At 38.7% G+C, this 21,052-nt stretch overlaps 1 long non-coding RNA gene across 1 annotated transcript; it reads left to right on the forward strand.

The window, feature by feature from the left end:
• The first annotated feature begins 9,264 nt into the window (after window positions 1-9,264).
• On the forward strand, window positions 9,265-16,309 carry LOC126381120 (uncharacterized). Its single transcript, XR_007568687.1, has 2 exons — window positions 9,265-9,322; window positions 15,646-16,309. It is a non-coding gene; the product is annotated as an uncharacterized LOC126381120 (long non-coding RNA).
• The last annotated feature ends 4,743 nt before the right edge of the window (window positions 16,310-21,052 follow it).

The raw sequence follows: 21,052 nt of genomic DNA on the forward strand, positions 1-21,052 counted from the left end.
CAACAGTGTGTGTGAGAGCAGAGTGCTCTGTCGTTTTGTGGTCGTGGACCATGGTGGCCATCCCGGGAGGGGATGTTGTGACTCATGACTGTTTTGTAGCGTAACCGCAGTTTGGGGAGGAATATTACAGCCTGTTGTGCTTTGCAGTAGATGTGTAATGTTGGTTGATTTAATTGAGTAATAAAAGCTATGATTGACCTGTTTCGGAGAAACTCTGATAGGAAGCTGCGCACTTGTAGTGTTCGGGGCTGCAGCCACTTTTGTGCTGCTCGTCTTAGAAACTACATGTATGCGGTCGAGGCCTGGATGTCATGTTGACTTTGTATTTGGTCATGACATTGTACCTGAATCTAAGTCAAGTTGACCTCCGGTAGAATTAGTCGAACTGCACAAATTAGAAATTAGTGATATAAAAGAAATTGTGTAACGCATTGACCACTATTCTACCAACTAAAATGTAAAGTTTGTGTGCTGGCTGTGTTGAGATATCGTCACTTGGTGTAAGTGGCATGAGTTGCTGTCGCTCGATTTAGGTGGCAGTGACGACTGTGTTGAGATATCGTCACTTGGTGTAGGTGGCATGAGTTGCTGTCGCTCGATTTGGGTGGCAGCAACGACTGTGTTGAGATATCGTCACTTGGTGTTGTAAAACGCCACCTATCGTGATTTATGTCAATTAACTCTAACGATGCTCGATGGATGGCGTTGCTAGCGAACTTGATTTTACTACTGAACTGACCGCGCTCAAGACGGTTGCTCTAAAGTGGCTCTCATTATACTAGAACATTCTACGACCGAGTTTTATTATAATCCCATTGCTGGACATCTTATGGTGACCCCGACTACGAAGCCTACGGACCCGCTGCTACAACAGAAAAAAAAAAAACGCTGCAGCTGAAGACGCTGCGGCCGAAGCTATCCAGTACATCGGGTTAGACGTTGGCCATCCGACACGCATCGCTTTGGGTGTTGTCAGGTTTGATCATTGCGCTGGGGAAAACGTGGTGAGCTACCTATATTCAATAACCCTCGCAGCTACATACACCAGCAGTCGCAAATTATCAACGTCGACGGTGGGTGTGAGCACCACGGTCGTTGAACACGGCCCCACGAGCCACCAGTCACGACACGACGTGGCATTCCACACGAAGAGCAGCCGCAGAGTTCCACGAATACCAAGAAGATAAAGAAAGCAAGTAAGTGGGCTGGTGTTCCTACCCTTCTTCCAAATTTCCATTCCACCTTCAATAGACACACCTACTTGAAAATTTATTTTTGGTTGTAATTTAATTCAAAAAAATATTATACCTGTCTTCACTTGAACTTCTTACTTCACTCCGTAAAAATGCCTAATTCAAATAGTGACGAAAAAACTACAATTAAGGAATTAAAACGAAGCAGAGCTGCCTATAAGGGTCAGTTAACGGCATATACAAATTATATTAATACAATAAACCCATCAAACCTAGCTAGTGACGATTTAATCAATTTGGAATTGCGAACTGAAAATATGTCTAAAAGTTATAGTAAATACGATGAAGTTCAAGGGAAAATAGAAATCTTAGATTGTGAGATTGAGGCTCAAATAGCTGAAAGAACCGAATATGAAAGTGTTTATTTCGAAACTGTGGCTAAGGCTAAGTATCTACTTAAATTATTGCAACCACAAGAGGAGGTAAAACCAGAAAATAAAATTGCGAGTACCTCATCGGATGCAATAAAATTTCCAGATATTTCATTACCTACTTTCAGTGGAGATTATAAGGAATGGTTAGAGTTTAGGGAAACGTTTGATGCATTAATTAATCAAAGCTCACTGAAACCAATTCAAAAATATAAATATTTGCGCAGCTGTCTACAAGGCAGTGCGCTCGAAGTTGTCAGTTCAACCGAATATACAGCTGATATGTACCCCCTAGCCTGGAAGGCATTATGTGAACGTTTTAATTACCCACGATTATTAGTTTCAAAACATCTTTCTATGTTATTTGAACTCGAACCTATACGCACGGAGGACCCAAGCGCGCTTAGATCTCTGTTAGATAACATGAACAAACATTTACGCTCTTTAAACTCATTAAATGTACCTACGGATAGTTGGGATATTGTTCTTATCTATTTTATGTCGGCTAAACTGCCGGAGACCTTAAGAAACAAATGGGATTCGAAACAAGACTCTAATGAATCAGAATCAGAATCAGAATCATTTATTCAACGTAATTATCATGGATAAAGTTGTTGAAGGTCAATGTAACATTTTTGAATTTACGTCATTTCGCAAGGTGTTATGGCTGAGGAGAAGAAATGACAAGAAACTGCAACAGCAACACATCTTTTAAATCAATGAGGGTACATTACAAGTTATTTAATAACTAGAGGAACACATTCAATACCAGACATTTTTATCATTTAGGTAATCATTAATCTTATAATAGGCTTTTTTACATAAAGTAAGCTTCACGTGAGCTTTAAATTTGTTCTCTGACAAATTTAAAATATTATCTGGTATTTTATTGTAAAAACGTATACATAACCCCAAAAAAGATGAATTTAATTTACTTAATCTAGAATTTTGAACAACAATTTTATTTTTATTCCTTGTATTGTAAGTATGCCTTTCACAGTTTCTCGGAAGGAGAGATACATTTTTACGCACATACATAATGTTTTCATAAATAGGACATGGTGCCTAAGGACTTCATTATATACTCTGATCAAACCCCGAGCCAGAAAATGTACCACAAGAAAGTGAAAGCTGAACTAGCATTCCGCACCCAGAACGGAGAGCAAGATCTGCGTATAAAATACCTAAAAGGCCTCCCTAAAATAATTAAAATGGAACGAAAAAAGTCCAATGCGTCCCCAGTAAAGGCTACGAATACCTAAACAGCAACAGAGTATCTTACCAGGCAACACACGACTACAGGCATGTAACTACAAACAAAGGATCCTTGAAATTTTTCTACGCTAACGCCAAAAGCATAGTGAAACCAGGCAAATTCGATGAACTTAAATGCGTCGTTCAATCTTTTGAAGATAATATACACATTGTAATTTTAACAGAAACCTGGATTAAGTCAGAAGAAGAAGGCAAGCGACTGGTTCTACCTGGTTTTACACACTACTTTAATTATAGACATGATTCAAGGGGAGGTGGAGTATCAATTTTTGTCCATAATAATTTAAAGCACAACCTAATTGAAGAACATTATATATTGGATATACACTACATGTGGATACACATAGGCAAATATTCGCTCGATATTGGCGCAATATATAAACCTAATAGAAAGAATGTTCAACATTTCTGTGAAACTTTTGCGTCACAACTTCGGAACAAGAAAAGAGCCATCGTGCTAGGTGATTTTAACTTCGATCTACTTACACCTGATGACCCAAGCAAGGACTATATTGAGATGCTTTTAGAAACTGGACTATTTCCTTTGAACAAAGTTACTCCAGACTATTGTACACGTGTCACCGAGACAACAAAATCTATTCTGGATCATGTCTGCACAAATTTAAAAGAACACTGCTTTCACTTGGCTGTAATAGAATCTGCAATGTCGGACCACAAACAGGTGTACCTCGAAGTCCAAAAATACAAACCAGAACCTGTCAAGAAAGTTCCTTATGATGCAATCAGTTATGATGCTCTTTACAAAGCCGTTGAACAAACTGAAGCTGATGAAACACTGGATTATACACAACTTGAGAATTTAATTACCAAGGCTATTAAACACAGCAAAACTCGGAAAATCAAAATTCTAAACCCACCTAGGAGTGACTGGATAAATAAAGAGATTATAGATGACATCAGTAAAAGGAATATACTGTGGCAAGAACACAAAGCAAACCCTAAAAATAAGAAGATGGAGGAAGAATTTAAACTCGCGAGAAACAGAGTGTCAGTAAGCATACAAGTGGCAAAGAGTCAGTACTATCAAAAATCTTTTAATAATTGCAAGACAAAACCTCTAAAAATGTGGAGTTTAATTAATAACCTCGCAAATAACAAAGTAAAAGAAACTTGTTCTCCTTCAAAAATCATAACGCCCATGGGAGTAATTACAGATTTAAAACAAATTTGTGAACATTTTAACATGTTTTTCTCGACTATTGGTTCTACGTTAGCCTTAAATATTAAAAAACATTATCGCGATAAACAGGAATTCGTCTTACCAAAGCAAAGTACTAGTCAATCAAGTCTTAGTGACTTTGTCCCAGCCACGACTGACGAGATAGCCAAAATAATTGACAATTTAGATATTAACACGGCCGTTGGGATCGATGAGGTAAGCACCAAAGCCATAAAGAGTATCAAACTTCTAATACTTGAGAATCTTACTAAATGCATTAATCAATGTCTTAGCGCGGGATTCTTCCCGGATAGTTTAAAAATAGCAAAAGTAAGCCCAGTATTTAGTTATATTCAGTATTCGCGCGCGCGAGCTTGTATGCGGACGCACGTACTTAACGGTTCTTCTTAGCCCACGATAACTACGCGCTATGGCGTCAAATATCGTGAAATGTGCAAATTGTAATATAGTGATTGATGAATTACTGGCTTATATCCAGAATAAGGCGGATGTTATGGACGAAATCAGTCTAACCAAGCTATGTTGCGAAAACTTTAGTGACGATGAAATAGTTCGATCGAAAAAGTTATTGTTTGACTCTGTTCATAATTCTAAGCGAAAAGTAAGAAGAAATAAAGGAAAAAACGTGCGCGACATTGATGACATCGTCAACCTACTCAAGTCTTCAGACCCTGACTGCGTACCTGTATTTGTGGCGAGGGAACTCCATAAACTTCCCCCTGTTACGTGGGATCACCTGGACGCGACATCAACCCTTAAAGATCTTATGTTGTTACGTAAGGAAGTCGCGCAGTTGAAGGAGACATGTGCGATGGCTTCCGACTTGGCTGAGCTACGAACCGACGTAGAAAACCTCAAGCACGTATCAGTGATCAATGACCCTTACACCTTTGTAAATAAGGCGAGAGGTGCTTGTCGCTTGAACAGCTATAGTTACGAGAGCGGACCTATGGCGTTGTCCCCCCATGTACAGAGGGAAAATAATGTGGATAAAACACCGAACAGTAGAAATTTTGTAAACTTTTCAAGAACCATAGTTAACTCGGGGGGTAGAAAGACATCGCTAAACTCGTCATCACAACAAGGCGATGACGCACATGGAACAGCTGATCGTGACTACCCGGAACATATGATTATGCATGCGCCGGCGCAAAATACCAACTTACCCAAGCACAAGCAATCTACGAATGCAGACACTGTGGTTGTCTCACTTCCACGCGCCGAGAACACGGAGATATCAAGCAATAGCCCTATCTCTGTCACTCCTTATTCCAACGGTAGCGGGGGCAGTGAGTCACCTATGCCGGCTGACTGCAATACCAGTACTAAGAGTCATTTTCTCGATGCAAGGCGGAACTCGAATACATCTTGCGCATTGAATAAGGATAATGAGGGCGAGATCGAGACGAGTGACCATGTAGGCTCAGAACAGGTAGTAGGGGACAAGGAATGGCAATTATCATTATCGAGAAAAAAGCGAAGAAGTATTATGAACACTAAGCGGTGTATTGGTGTTGCAAATACGGGACAGAATGATAAGTTTAGAGCATCACTGATTAGAGTACCGCTATTTATTTCTAATGTTTCGAAAGACACAACGGAATGCGATATTGTTGATTATATTAAGCAAAAAACAAAGGAGGAAGTAAAGTTGTATAAAATAAAAAGAAAGACAGAAAAAAGTTATAACTCATTTAAGCTCTATGTTTCAAGACTAAAGTTAAACCTATTTTTAGACGACAAGTTCTGGCCTGCGGGAATCAGCTTTAGACGATTTGTGCATGATAAGTTCAGGCAAAATGGTGGCTTACACGGGCAAAACATAAACTTAATTCGTAATGGATCAGAGTAAACCCGAAATAATAAGATTTGTAAGTTACAACTGCCAATCAGTAAGGCGTTCCATTGATGACGTCAGAAAATTATGTCGTACTGCGCATGTAATAGCCTTGCAAGAATTATGGTTAATACCTGACGACATACCGTTCCTAAGCACCATAGATGCGGACTTCGAGTACACAGGGAAATCGCCGATGGACATGTCTGTGGGAATAATTAGCGGGCGTCCCTATGGCGGAGTGGCGATTCTATGGCGAAAGAACCTTTTTCAATCCGTCAATGTTATTAAGTGTGACAGTGGTAGACTGGTGTGCATTAAGGCATCAATGGGTTTGAATAAATGCATTTTAGTGTTCAGTGTTTATATGCCAACTGACACAACCGTGAACTTTCCGGACTTTACTGACCATCTGAGTGAAATTTGCGCAATAGTGGCAGCAAACGAGGTGGAGGCTGTGTATATACTCGGGGATTTTAATGCCCATCCCAGTGCGGTTTTCGGTAAGGAACTTTTAGACTTTTGCGAGGAACAACAGTGGCACTGCGCGGACATGGACTTATTACCTGCGGACACTATTACCTTCATTAGCCAAATGAATGGTTCTCCAAGGTGGCTAGATCACTGTGTTGTTACGGAGGCAGCTCGGCATACTATTGTGAATATTAGTGTATCCCATGATGTTTATTTATCGGACCACTTTCCTGTTATTGTAGAGTGTCAACTGGATTTAGTTAAACCTAAACATGTGAAGTCTATCTCCTATGGTAATCGGGTGCTCTGGGGTGAGCGTAATACTGAGCAAACTTCTAATTTTCATAAAATATGCAATGAAAACTTAAGATTACTAGATTTTCCCCCAGAGTTCTCGCACTGTAGTGATAGACATTGTAATAGGCAGGAGCATAGGCAGTTATTAGACAGAATGTACCGAAATATTGTCTCCATCTTGTCTGAGGCTGCTATTGAAACTCATAGTATCGCACATAACAATGTCAAGAAGAAAATGAAGGCTCCTCTGGCAGGTTGGGACAGGCATGTTCGAGATGCTCATATGCACGCCAGGCTTAAGTTTCAGGTATGGCTTTCGTGTAATAAGCCTAGGACTGGACCGGTTTATGAAGAGATGGTCGAAAGTCGAAAAATATTTAAAAGCAGACTGACTTGGTGCCAAAAGCACCAAGAGCAAATAAAGCTAGACGCTATTACGACACATCGCAGTTCAAACAACTTTGCCAAGTTCTGGAAGGCCACAAATAAACTGGACGTTAGGCCGGGCGTGCCTGGGAGTGTTGGCGAGGCTAACGAGCCTGAGGCCATTGCGAACATGTTTGTTAGACATTTTAGTGTAGAAGCACCATTAGGGCCATCTTTGCGGGTGATCGATGATGGCGACTGCTGTGACTCGGATCTGGTGCGGTTCTCTGCTAAACAAATTCGGAAGATAATCCGAGGAATGAGCAGAGGAAAGTCCCCGGGTCACGGCGGTCTAACCATCGAGCACCTGCAGAATGCTGGAGTTCACTTGCCTCGTGTGCTCGCAATGTTTTATTCGCTGTGCCTGGGTCACTCCTATCTCCCTCAGGTTCTCATGCGTACCGTGGTTGTGTCGATTGTGAAGAACAGAACGGGGGATATCGCTGATAAAAGTAATTACCGACCCATTTCCTTGGCGACTATTGTTGGGAGAGTGTTGGACGGCCTGCTGGACTCTCTTCTAGATAACTATCTCGGAATACACGACGCTCAGTTCGGGTTTCGTCCCGGACTCTCGACGGAGAGCGCTATACTTGGACTAAAGCATACCGTGCAGTACTATACTCAGCGACAGACGCCCGTGTACGCGTGTTTCCTGGACTTGTCGCGGGCGTTTGACACTGTGTCCTACGATGTGCTTTGGTCCAAATTAAAAGGTAGAGAGGTACCGGCGGAGCTCCTGCGCATTTTCCAGTTTTGGTATGCCAACCAGGAAAATGTAGTAAAATGGGCGGATAAGCTGTCTGATTCCTTTCGTCTGGAGTGTGGAGTGAGACAAGGCGGTATCACCTCACCGAAGCTGTTTAATCTGTATATCGATGACCTGATCGTTGAACTTAGCAATAAACACCTAGGCTGTCGAATTGATAACGTTTCAATTAATAATATAAGTTACGCTGACGATATGGTGTTGTTGAGTCCAACGGTCAGGGCATTGAATGAACTGCTTCGTACGTGTGAGACATATGCGCGGGCACACGGGCTTACCTATAATGTCAAGAAAAGCGAGTACTTGGTGTTTAGGGCTGCCGGCGGGAAGTGTCCTGAGAAAGTGCCTGCCATTAAATTAAATGGCATTGAATTGCAACGTGTTTTTAAATTTAAATATTGTAACGACCTGGGTTTTGTTTTAAATAAAACCACTGAGGGCGGTAACAAAATTCAATTTAATTAAAAAAAAATAATAATAAGAGAGAGAGAGAGAGAGAGTAAGGGTCGTGGATAGATAGGCCGTCTACTTTATGCTCCAGTAGCATCAGTACTTCCCAGGGTGTTCTCGGCGGGGGGGTGGCTTCACTCGTCGCCGGATCTGGAGGTGGGCCGGCAGGTACTCGTGCGCACGGTGTGAGTGGGTTGTGTAACCCAAATCTTGAACCCTTTAAATTAAACAAAATGCGGGTCAGCACAAGTTCTCATTCCGGCTCTGCTTGGCAACACCGCGGGTAAAAGCGAAAAGCACTCGGGAAGACTAACGTAGTATGTGCAGTGTAGTGTTGACAAGCAGAGCGGGTTTTAAAGTAGCAAAGGAAGTGCGTAAACTTTACAATTAAGATTAGAATGTAACTATGCTAGGCAGAATAATAATTAACAAAACACCAGAGGGTAGGAGTTGCAAAATCAGCTTAGCGCAACTAAAGCTCGAACCTAATGATTGGTAGGTATGAGTTTACTAACTAATTACTCGTACCTAATTAAACAGATAGGTACGCAGCCAAAGCTAACTTACTAACTATACATATTAGAATATTTGTTCAACACTTACCCAATTAGGGGTTTTATGTCCAAGTGATAAGTTCACCGATTCTATATTTATTATATTAAAACAATCGCGACTTTAATGTCACTGTAACAGCACGAGACGTGTGGTAGAAGTTAGAACAGACAAATTTAATTGGCAGTTAGGTACTAGAGAGCCGCAGCGGAACAGTACGTGTTGGCGCTGGGACGCTAGAAAATGGTATGCGACCACAGCGCTCGCGCCGGCGGCGGCGGCGGCGCCGCGCCGGCCGAGGGCCAATCGCGTGGCTCGAAATATCGTATGATTTCTATGACGTGCAAACCCGTCCGAACAATAGACCGCTGACCGGGTACGGTCAGAAAAGTAATACTACTTAGTTTAATTTAATAAGTTTTAAGTTGTTACTTTATAGAATATGTATTTTTATAATGTAGGTAAGTATTTATTATCTCTAACGTACATATTATTTTAGGTTTAAATTAGTTCTAAGTTTTATTAATGTAAGTAAAAAACAGTAACGTATTTTACGTTACATTACCCCCTCTGGTATGGAAAGGATTTTATTCCTATAATAAAATCCGCAAAAAAAAATAATAATTAACCTATTTTTTTTTTAATCAGCTTAACTTATCAATATATGTTACGTATACTTATATTTTACCTACAAGTTTTAAATCTTTGATATGCCAGGTTCCAATATTTTTCCCCTGCATATTTTCTAAAATATATACAAGCGGTGACTTCTTTTCCACTACCCTACACTTAATGAATTTTGGGGCTAATTTTTTACTGAAATATTTATCTTTGTCACTTAGCACATACGTGCGCTTCATGACAATATCCCCTATCTGAAATTCCGCCGGTTTACGGCGTAAGTTATATGGTGTTGTGTTTTTTACATGTGCATGCCATAATTGTTTTTGAACCTCGTCGAAAATGGTTGACAAGCATCCTAGGTTCTCGGCATAAATGTCTCTTGGCAAAAACACTATTTCATTGTCGAGATTATTGTCGACGTAGTGAGTACCACAAGAAACAAGTTCTCTTCCATAAACTAAAAAGGAGGGCGTGTAACCGGTAGCCTCGTTTACAGAATTGTTTATTGCAAATTGGACCTGAGGAATAAAGGTGTCCCAAGTTCTATGATCATTTTCGACGAATGTAGAAATACAAGTCATTATTGTTCTATTATATCTTTCGACCGTGTTTATTTGTGGAGTGTATTTTGGTGTGAAAAATACATTTGGAATATTGTATTTTTTGAAAAACGCATCGGTCGCACCACTAATAAATTGACTGCCATTGTCCATGATTACAGTTTGTGGTACGCCGTGGACCAAAAACACTTGATTTTCTAATATTTTAACGACGATATCTGATGTTGTTCTTTTTACTGGAAAAATGAGACAGTATTTTGAGAAACAACATGTGACAACTAAAATGTAGCTGTTTTGTGCACGACTGACTGGAAGGGGACCTACGAGATCTATTGAAATCATTTGAAATGGTCGTGAGCATTGCTTAGGACGACCCATTTCTCCTAGGGTTTTGTGATTCTGCTGTTTGTATTCAAGGCATTTAATGCATGACCCAATGAACTTAACTACATCAGCGTGCATCCCTGGCCAAAAATAACGCAAGGCTATCCTTCGGTAAGTCTTGAAAATGCCTAAATGGCCTGCTGTAGGTTCGCTGTGATTTTCAGCCAAAACCTGTTCGCGAAGTTCTATTGGTACGACTTCTTTCCATGAGAACTCTGAAGTGAGCTCGCACTTATTTTTGGTCAGTCTATATAGTGTATTGTTATTAATGTAGTAATTTGGAAATTTGTGAGGTGTATTAAGCACCCCGTTAAAGACATCTTTGTACCAATCATCACTAGTAGTGTTAAAAGCATTAGAGGTTAAAATAGCATTAACAGGGACCGCTCTGGAGAGAGCGTCTGGAATAACGTTATCTACACCGCGCCTATGCTTAATTTCAAAATCGAAGGCCGACAAACGAACTCCCCAACGCGCCAACCTTCCAGTAGGATTGGTTATAGACAAGAACCATTTTAATGCGCTATGGTCTGTATAGACAGTGAACTGCTTTCCGTTCTCCAAATAACACCTCCAGTGTTCGATTGCGGTGATGACAGCTAAGGTTTCGCGCTCGGTTATGCTGTAATTTCTTTCTGCTTTGGCCAGTGACTTGCTCATGTAAGCTATTGGATGCTCCTTGCCATTTATGGTCTGGGTCAACATGCCACCGACACCATAATTTGACGCATCAGTATGCACCTCGAAAGGCAATGAGTAGTCTGGACAAGAAAGAACAGGCGCTGAAACCAAGGACGCTTTTAGCTTCTGAAATGCCGAATCTGCTTCTGGTGTCCATTCAAATGGTGGCGCTCCTTTTTTATTTGACGTTAATTTATTCAAGGGACCAGCTACAGTGCTGAAGTTAGGGACAAAACGACGATACCAGGTAGCTGTTCCAAGAAAACGCTTGAGCTCTTTGCGATTGGTTGGAGATGGGTAATTGAGAATTGCCTCGACTTTCTCCGGATCAGTCCGCAAACCCGCACTATCAACGACATAGCCAAGGTATCGTAGTTGACTACTAAAAAAATTACACTTCTCAAGGTTAATAGTAAGGTTTGCCTGTTTAAGTTTATCAAGCACCCGTAACAGTAAGGAAACATGGCTATTGAAATCTTGGGAAACGATGATGATGTCATCAAGATAACAGAATACCTTAAGCTCAAATTCCCTAAAGAGGAGGTCAACAAGTCGCTGTTGAGTTGCTGGCGCATTAGTGAGACCGAATGCAGTGCGTTTAAAACGTAAGGTACCTCTGCCAGGTACATAAAATGCAGTTTTATCTCTATCTTTTTCTGCTATTGGTATTTGCCAGAAGGCCTTTGACAAGTCGATGCTGGACAAATAACGAGCATCTCGAAGGTTGTCGAGAATTTCTGAAACGTATGGCAAACTGTATGCATCGCGTTTAGTTATTGAATTCAGTTTACGACTATCCAGGCAAAAACGAGGTTGGCCATTCTTCTTGGTAACAAGGAGGACAGGCGAAGACCAAGCGCTTTCACAAGACTCGACGACATCTAGAGACAACATTTCATCGACTTGTTCAACCAGAATGCGTTGTTTTTCCGGTGACATGCGGTAATAGCGCTGTCGAATCGGTTGTGCGTCGCCGGTGTCTATGTGATGCGCTATGATGTTTGTTTTACCTAAACCTTTCCGCTCTGAAGAGATGTCTTTAAATTGCTCAACAACGTTATCCGCTAATCGCTGCTGTGTTTCGCTCAAGTTGTTATAATCGTGTAAATGTGTGTTTGTTTCACTTTGGTTTGGTGTCTGGTGTATGCTACCTAAGTATTTTTGACATATTTTAAAATCTCGCCAAAAATCGATGCCTAGTATGAGGTTATCATAAACGGATGGGATTACAAAAGCTTTTATGGTATGGCATTTGTTATCGAACTTAAAGGGCACAAGAATGTGTCCGATGCATTGCAGTAATTGTCCGCCAGCCGCTTGTATTGTCATACTGGTATCATTCCGCATTATCAAACCACGATTTAGTAAAGGTAAATGTGCATCGTTGCCAATTATTGTAACTGCCGAACCTGAATCGAGAAGACCATAAATTTTGATATCATTAATTTCGACAGAGACGTAAGGTCTAATATCATTTTCTGGTCTTTTATTCAGAATTGTGTTGACCCTATAAGATTTAAAGAAGTTATTGATAGTTTTGAGCCAGATATTCCATTCTGCTTTTACAAACTTATTCTTACTCGGGTACACACAATTCTGATTAATTAGTTTTTTGAAGTCGAAGACGAGTTTTTATTTTTATTACAGTCAGGACATTGTGGTGTCTTGACATCCTTTCGACCACAGACGAAGCAAACGATAATATCTTTATTAGCCGTACACTGACGTAAGTTATGTGTATCTATGCGGCATCGAGGACAGAAGCGCTTCTTAACGTCTTTTGTGTTTGTGTTTATAGCATCTAAGTTCTCATATTTTGTTTTATTGTAATTTTGATTATTGTAATTATTTTTGTAATTTGTGTAGTTTGTTTTATGTTGATTATTTTTATTTGAATTTGTGCCACCAGTATACGCAAATTCCGGGGCTAAAGTATCTGCAGTTAGTTTGGCTGGCTCATGAAAGTGAGCTAGGCGTGACTGGTAATTTTCATAATTACGACATATGTTTCTTAGTGACCCTATATCTTTGATTTCAGGTACGGCTGCTAAAGTGCTTGTGTAAGCAGGCCTGATATTATGCAGAATGATTTCTAGCTTATCCTCTTCTGACATGGACTTTGTCAATCGAGAAAACATACCTGACATTATGGAAAGATAAATTGTGATGTTCTCTGTTTCACCTTGGGTGCGTGAACGTATTTCCGAAAGGAGCCTATAATCGTAGTCCGCCAGATCAAAGTCCTGTTTTAATAAAACTACCAGACTATTCCAATCCTTCACATTGTCTATAACGCTCCTATACCAGTGGAGGGCGTCACCTGTAAATATTTCTGTACAATACGACAGAAGTTTAGAATCGTCAATGTTCCTTGCTTTGCAAAATTCTGTAACGCGTTGTATAAACGTTCGCACACATGTCTTGCCATCAAATTTAAGTTTGGTGATTTCACTAGAAATTCCGCGTTCACAAGTAACCTTAATGTTCATAGAACTATTAGCCTCCTGCTCACTACTCTGGACGTCAAGGGGGTCAACGACACTGTCCTTGATATCGTCATAACGTTTGTACAATTTCCTAAATAATTTTACATATGAATCCTTGACTGTGTTATATTGTGCATCCTCGTCTAGTTGTACACGTTTAAGACGATGATAAACGTGATGCAATAAATTTTGAGTACGTAAAAGTGTACTCTTGTCCGGCAACTCTTCGGATTCTAATACAGCCGAAATTTTAGTAAAAACGGTGTTTATGCCTGATAAGTCTATTTTGACCTCCAGGCTACTGTTCAACACATCTTCTGATGGATATAGAGCTGTTAATTTTGAAATCTGCTTCCGCAAGTCTTGTACTGTACTAGCTGGAGTATCACCGCGAATAGCCACTTCGTATTCAAGTTCCGCCTTATTAAGGGACAAAAATTTTATGTGATAAGCCATTTTACGAGAATCAATCTTATTTTGGGTAAATGTTGAACAAAATGTTTACTAGTTATTCTAATTACAAGTAATGAATAAGAAAAGAAAAACTAAAGCTACTAATTGTAGAAGACCCAGCTCTGTTACAATAAGCGTTAATATATTACGACGTCCTTGTTGTAACAGGAGTATAATCAACTTTTAAATGATAAAAAATAAAAAAAATAAAAAATGTGTAACCAAGTACCAAATTATGAGAAATAAAAAGAAATCCTGGAAATAAGGAAATAAAAGAAAAGTATTTAATTTTATTTAACTATTTCGCACTTGTACAATTTATTTTTAAACTTTCTTGGCTGACCGTACTTTTAAGAAGTACTCAGCTACTTACAATATGAACAAGTCAAGGAAGTGCGAATTAGTTAAACAAGAAGAAAGGAAAAAAAAACAAAGGAAACGTCTCACAAATCTGTTAAAAAAAATACACATGCACACTAACTACTTACTACTGAAGCAAAAGTAGACCTTAGAACCAGGTTGTAGGCGCCAATGTAACGACCTGGGTTTTGTTTTAAATAAAACCACTGAGGGCGGTAACAAAATTCAATTTAATTAAAAAAAATAATAATAAGAGAGAGAGAGAGAGAGAGTAAGGGTCGTGGATAGATAGGCCGTCTACTTTATGCTCCAGTAGCATCAGTACTTCCCAGGGTGTTCTCGGCGGGGGGGTGGCTTCACTCGTCGCCGGATCTGGAGGTGGGCCGGCAGGTACTCGTGCGCACGGTGTGAGTGGGTTGTGTAACCCAAATCTTGAACCCTTTAAATTAAACAAAATGCGGGTCAGCACAAGTTCTCATTCCGGCTCTGCTTGGCAACACCGCGGGTAAAAGCGAAAAGCACTCGGGAAGACTAACGTAGTATGTGCAGTGTAGTGTTGACAAGCAGAGCGGGTTTTAAAGTAGCAAAGGAAGTGCGTAAACTTTACAATTAAGATTAGAATGTAACTATGCTAGGCAGAATAATAATTAACAAAACACCAGAGGGTAGGAGTTGCAAAATCAGCTTAGCGCAACTAAAGCTCGAACCTAATGATTGGTAGGTATGAGTTTACTAACTAATTACTCGTACCTAATTAAACAGATAGGTACGCAGCCAAAGCTAACTTACTAACTATACATATTAGAATATTTGTTCAACACTTACCCAATTAGGGGTTTTATGTCCAAGTGATAAGTTCACCGATTCTATATTTATTATATTAAAACAATCGCGACTTTAATGTCACTGTAACAGCACGAGACGTGTGGTAGAAGTTAGAACAGACAAATTTAATTGGCAGTTAGGTACTAGAGAGCCGCAGCGGAACAGTACGTGTTGGCGCTGGGACGCTAGAAAATGGTATGCGACCACAGCGCTCGCGCCGGCGGCGGCGGCGGCGCCGCGCCGGCCGAGGGCCAATCGCGTGGCTCGAAATATCGTATGATTTCTATGACGTGCAAACCCGTCCGAACAATAGACCGCTGACCGGGTACGGTCAGAAAAGTAATACTACTTAGTTTAATTTAATAAGTTTTAAGTTGTTACTTTATAGAATATGTATTTTTATAATGTAGGTAAGTATTTATTATCTCTAACGTACATATTATTTTAGGTTTAAATTAGTTCTAAGTTTTATTAATGTAAGTAAAAAACAGTAACGTATTTTACGTTACAATATCTAGGACACTTTGTGACCGACGACCTTAGGGACCAAGCGGACATTGAGAGGGAGCGCAGGGTGATGGCGGTCCGATGTAACATGCTGGTTCGTAGGTTCGCACGCTGTAGTGAACTAGTCAAAATTACGCTTTTTAAAGCGTACTGTCAGGTTTTCTACACGTGTGGCCTTTGGACCAGCTACACGCAGAAGGCCGTCAACGCCCTGCGCGTCCAGTACAATAATGGCTTTAGGATGCTGTTGGGGCTGCCTCGCTTCTGCAGCGCATCTGGCATGTTTGCGCAGATGCACACCGACGACTTTTTCGCGTTAATACGCAAAAAATCTGCCTCGTTGCTCTGCAGGGTGCGGGCCAGCTCCAACTCCATCCTGAAAACTATCGCGGCCAGGTATGACTCCCCAATTATGAGGCACTGGGCCAAAATACTCGTAAAAAGGAACGAAATTTTATGATGTTTTTTCTACCACCTACGCTACTAACATTATCTTTTAAGTTTTATTCATGTTACTAACCAATTGGATCTATGTTATCTTAAAATTAAATAAATAATAAAAATAATAATAATTTAAATCAGGAAATAAAGCTGATCCCGGAAATTACCGTCCTATATCGGTTCTGCCGGTGATGTCCAAAGTGTTTGAAAAAATAATTTATAATCGCCTTGATCAACATCTGAATTCTATTAGTTTCCTATACAAAAAACAGTATGGTTTTCGCCCAAAATCTAATACTCTTTCAGCAACTATTGATCTAATAACAAAATTAAAACTACACATAGATAAAAAACAAATAGGCCTAGGGATATTCATAGACCTCAAAAAGGCATTTGATACTATTAGCCACGAACTTCTTTTGCAAAAATTGAGCAGCATTGGTATAGCTGGTAACGCGCACAAAATGTTCATATCATACCTTGAAAACCGATATCAAGTTACAAAAATAGGTGAGTATCAAAGCTACCCTGCCTTAATTACCTGCGGTATCCCACAAGGATCTATCTTAGGACCTCTTCTTTTTAATACCTATATAAATAACATTTATGAAACGGACTTAAACGGGGATCTTACATTATATGCAGATGACACTAGTCTTTTTTATTACGGTGACTCAATTGTGAGTATCATTGATAAAGCACAAAACGATCTTGATAAACTCAATACATGGTTTCAGTGTAATCTTCTTAAAATAAACACAAAAAAAACTAGCTATATCATATTTAAGGCCAAAAACAAAAAGATAGATACATATCAACCACTTACAATAAATAATAATGTTCTGCATGAAACAAGTAACGAAAAATATCTCGGTTTATTACTTGACAACCAGCTCACATTTAAGCCACATCTTGAGAAAATACGCACTAGGTTGAAATCACTCATGGGCGTCATAAAAAGCATTGTCCGTTGTCTTCCCAGACAAGTTAAGTATACTATATACAATTCCCTAGTAAAACCTCACATAGACTACCTCATAGAGGTATGGGGAGCGGCTGCCAAGACGAATTTGGACGTAATACAAATAGCCCAAAATAAAATGATAAAAGTATTATTTAACTATGATTTTTTAACCGCGACAAGCACCATTTACAGTGAAACAAAATTAATGACGATTAAACAAACATATATTTACAATACATGTATATTAATCCGAAAAATATTAAATCAAAATATACATACAGATATAACTTTTACAAAAAAATCGATAGTCCAAAAGCGTATTCTGAGAAATGCTAACCATATACAACTATGCCATCCTAGAACGAACTACGGTAAAAAGAATTTGATGTTTGAAGGAGCACAAATCTAAAATAAATTACCAACAGATATAAAAGAAGCCAAATCATTATTTACCTTTAAAAAAGCTCTCAGGAGTCATATCTATAGGAATGAAAATGTTTAGACATTTTCACATTTATTTATGATAGATAATTACAAAGTTATTATATTTGTATCACATCAAAATTTAATTTTTGTCACGTTATGGGTCATCTGCCTCCTTGCCACTTCTAGTAAAACATAGCTCCCCACCATCTGTGTTGCATTGTGTGCAGTGCGCTCGCTTTATCGCAGCCCACTACTACCTTATTTTTTTTATTTTTTTTATATTTCTATATTATTTTGTGAATTTTTCTCATGTAAGCGAATATAATTCTTTATGAGAAATAAAGTACTTCTTAAACCCGATATTGACTTGCGACCGTCAGTATATTTATTTCTTTAAACAGCTCCCTTAAAGAGTCCCGACAACGCAGATTATAAATAGCGCGAACTGCCCTTTTTTGAATAATGAAAATAGTTTCTACATCAGCGGCTCGACCCCACAATAAAATACCGTAAGACATTAATTTATTTTGCTGTGGAAGTAGCTGAAGTAGACAAGTCTAGCAGTGGGTACATCTGTGAGTTGTCGGATTCTTCTGACGGCATATGCTGCTGAACTTAGCTTGCCCGCTAGTGATACAATATGTGGGCCCCATTGAAGTTTTGAATCTACAGTAATTCCTAAGAAAACGGTGTGTTCAACAAAATATAGTTTCTCGTCGTTAATTTTAATGTTATTATTTACTTTCTTTACGTTTGGTAGAACAAATTTAATACACTTCGTTTTCTTAGCATTTAGAACTAGGTTATTTACTGTAAACCAGCTTAGAACCTGCGACACAGCGCTGTTTGCTTCGTCAAGTTCCTCTAACTTTCTATCGATTTTAAATATAAGAGAAGTATCATCCGCGAACAGTACAATGTCAGCTTGGTTCTGTACTACATAAGGTAAATCATTTATGTACACTAAAAAAAGGAACGGCCCCAAAATGGATCCTTGAGGAACTCCCATTTGAACATGAGAGCCCGAAGAAGTCGTACTATTGATTTGTACCTTTTGTATCCTATCACCTAGATATGAATTTAACAAACTGAGAGCTCCATTATTTAATCCATAGTGCCTCAATTTCAAAAGCAAGGTCTCGTGATCCACGCAGTCGAATGCCTTAGACAAGTCACAGAATACTCCTACGGCATTCTGCGACTTTTCCCAAGCATCGAAAATGTGTCGAACAAATGTGACACTCGCGTCTGTTGTAGACCGACCCTTAGTAAAACCAAACTGCTGGCTGTGAAGTAAGTTATTTAAATTAAAATGACATAGCAGTTGGTCGAGAATAATTTTCTCGAAAATTTTACTAAGTACTGGTAGAATAGAAACCGGTCTATAATTCGTGGGGTCTGATTTTGTGCCCGATTAAAAAAGAGGTATAACTTTACTGATTTTCATTAAATTTGGAAAAGTGCTATTTTCAACACTCATATTAAAAATGTAAGCTAGATATGGTGCTAAGATATCAATAACAGAGCTCATCAATTTGACAGACAATCCCCATAAATCTTTCGAGGTTTTAAGTTTCAGCTGTTTGAATACTTTAACAATACTACTCGGATCAACGCGTTTAAAATCAAATAATTCAGTGCAAGCAGTAACATTACTGTTCAACAATATATCAGCTTGAACAGGAGAGGACCTGAGAGATTCTGTAGTTTTTACAGGGATGTTCGTAAAGAATTTATCAAAAACTTCAGCTACATCTTTATCTTGTTTAACTAACCCAGTGCTCGATTCTATATTATATTCTAATTCACGCGGTTTCGAAGCCTTTGTTTCGCTATTTATTACTTGCCAAACTGCCTTTATTTTATTATCCGCGGTCTTTATTTTACTACTAATATGCATCTGTTTGGCTGTATAACACACTCTTCGAAATATTTTAGAATAATTTTTGACGTAGCTTTTAAAACTATCAGTGTGTGTATACGTTTTTTCCTCATATAAAGAATAAAGAGTATTTCTACTTTTGCGAATGCCTACGGTAGCCCAGTCACTGAACTTGAATGATTGACTGTTGGTAACTACCTTTTGAGGAAAATTATTTTCAAATTCTTTATGGATAATAGTAAAGAAATCCCTGTAAAAATCGTCAGGATTGTCTGTATCAAAGTTTGGACAAGGTAAGTTACTTATAAGACTATTTCGATATTTCTCTATCCGAGTATCAGTGATGGGTCGTGTACGAAATTTAATTTTCTGAACATTTTTAAGTACTGGAAAACTGACCAGCTGCCCACTGTGATCTGACTTAAAACAGTTAAGGATACTGTTGTCTTGAAAGTCACAATTGCAAAAAACGTTATCTAAACATGAGGCAGTTGTTTCTGTAATTCTAGTTGGCTCCATAAATATATTAACAAGGTTAAAAGATGTAAACAAACTTAGAAATCTAGTTGTAATTGAATCTACTTCATATAAATCAACGTTAAAATCTCCACACACTATAATGGCTTTATTACTTTTAGATATGACCTTCAGTACATTTTCCATCACTGATTCAAAAACTGTGAAGTTAGCACTGTATGGGGGTCTGTATACGGCTACAACAATATGTTTCTCTGTTTCTATACATGAAATCTCCATAGTGCCCTCTATCGAAAGTCCAGTAATATCTTTGCGTTCTTTATATTTTAAACTATTTCTGATAAAAATAAGGGAGCCACCACGTAATTTGATCTTTCGACAGAAAGCGCTAGCGAAATGATAATTTTTAAAACCGAATAACAATTCATAATCCTTCAACCAATGCTCTGTAATACATAAAATGTCAATAAAAAATGTCTCTAAAAATAATTCTACGTCTAATTCTTTGCCAGAGAAGCCTTGAATATTTTGGTGAACTAGTTTTAATATTCCAAGCTTCTCTTTTGTCTTATTGTCTAGTTTAAAGATGAAGTACCATTCGTGGTACATGGCTGACTACCGTCAATAAAAAGTTTTGTACTGTAAAAGACAGTACAGTCAATAAGTTTACTGCCTGGTCTGGCAGAAGTGTCTGTAATATAAAAAACTAGTACTGAACATATAATTTTTTTAAAGTACTTAGATAGATATATTCTATCTGTCGTTATTATACAATTTCGAATAAACTTATTCAAATCTAAATAAATAATATTACTATGATGACAGGTTCTGTTATAAAGGTGTTGGTTGAGAGAAAATATATAATTATTTTCCTCACTAGCTAATGTATTTGAGTATGGAAAAGAACAAATAATTAAGTTTCCACACTCAACAGTCATTAGTGACCTATGATACCTAGTCAATTGCTCTTTTGTGAGCCCTGTACTATTGCCTACTAAAAGAATAACGGTAGTGTTTGCATCATATTTACACTGGAATAATTTTGTGATGATTTGCGAATATGACGCGCCAGGCATG

This window comes from Pectinophora gossypiella, unplaced genomic scaffold (assembly GCF_024362695.1).
Source record: "Pectinophora gossypiella unplaced genomic scaffold, ilPecGoss1.1 Pgos_36, whole genome shotgun sequence".
Classification (NCBI taxonomy): Eukaryota; Metazoa; Arthropoda; class Insecta; order Lepidoptera; family Gelechiidae; genus Pectinophora; species Pectinophora gossypiella.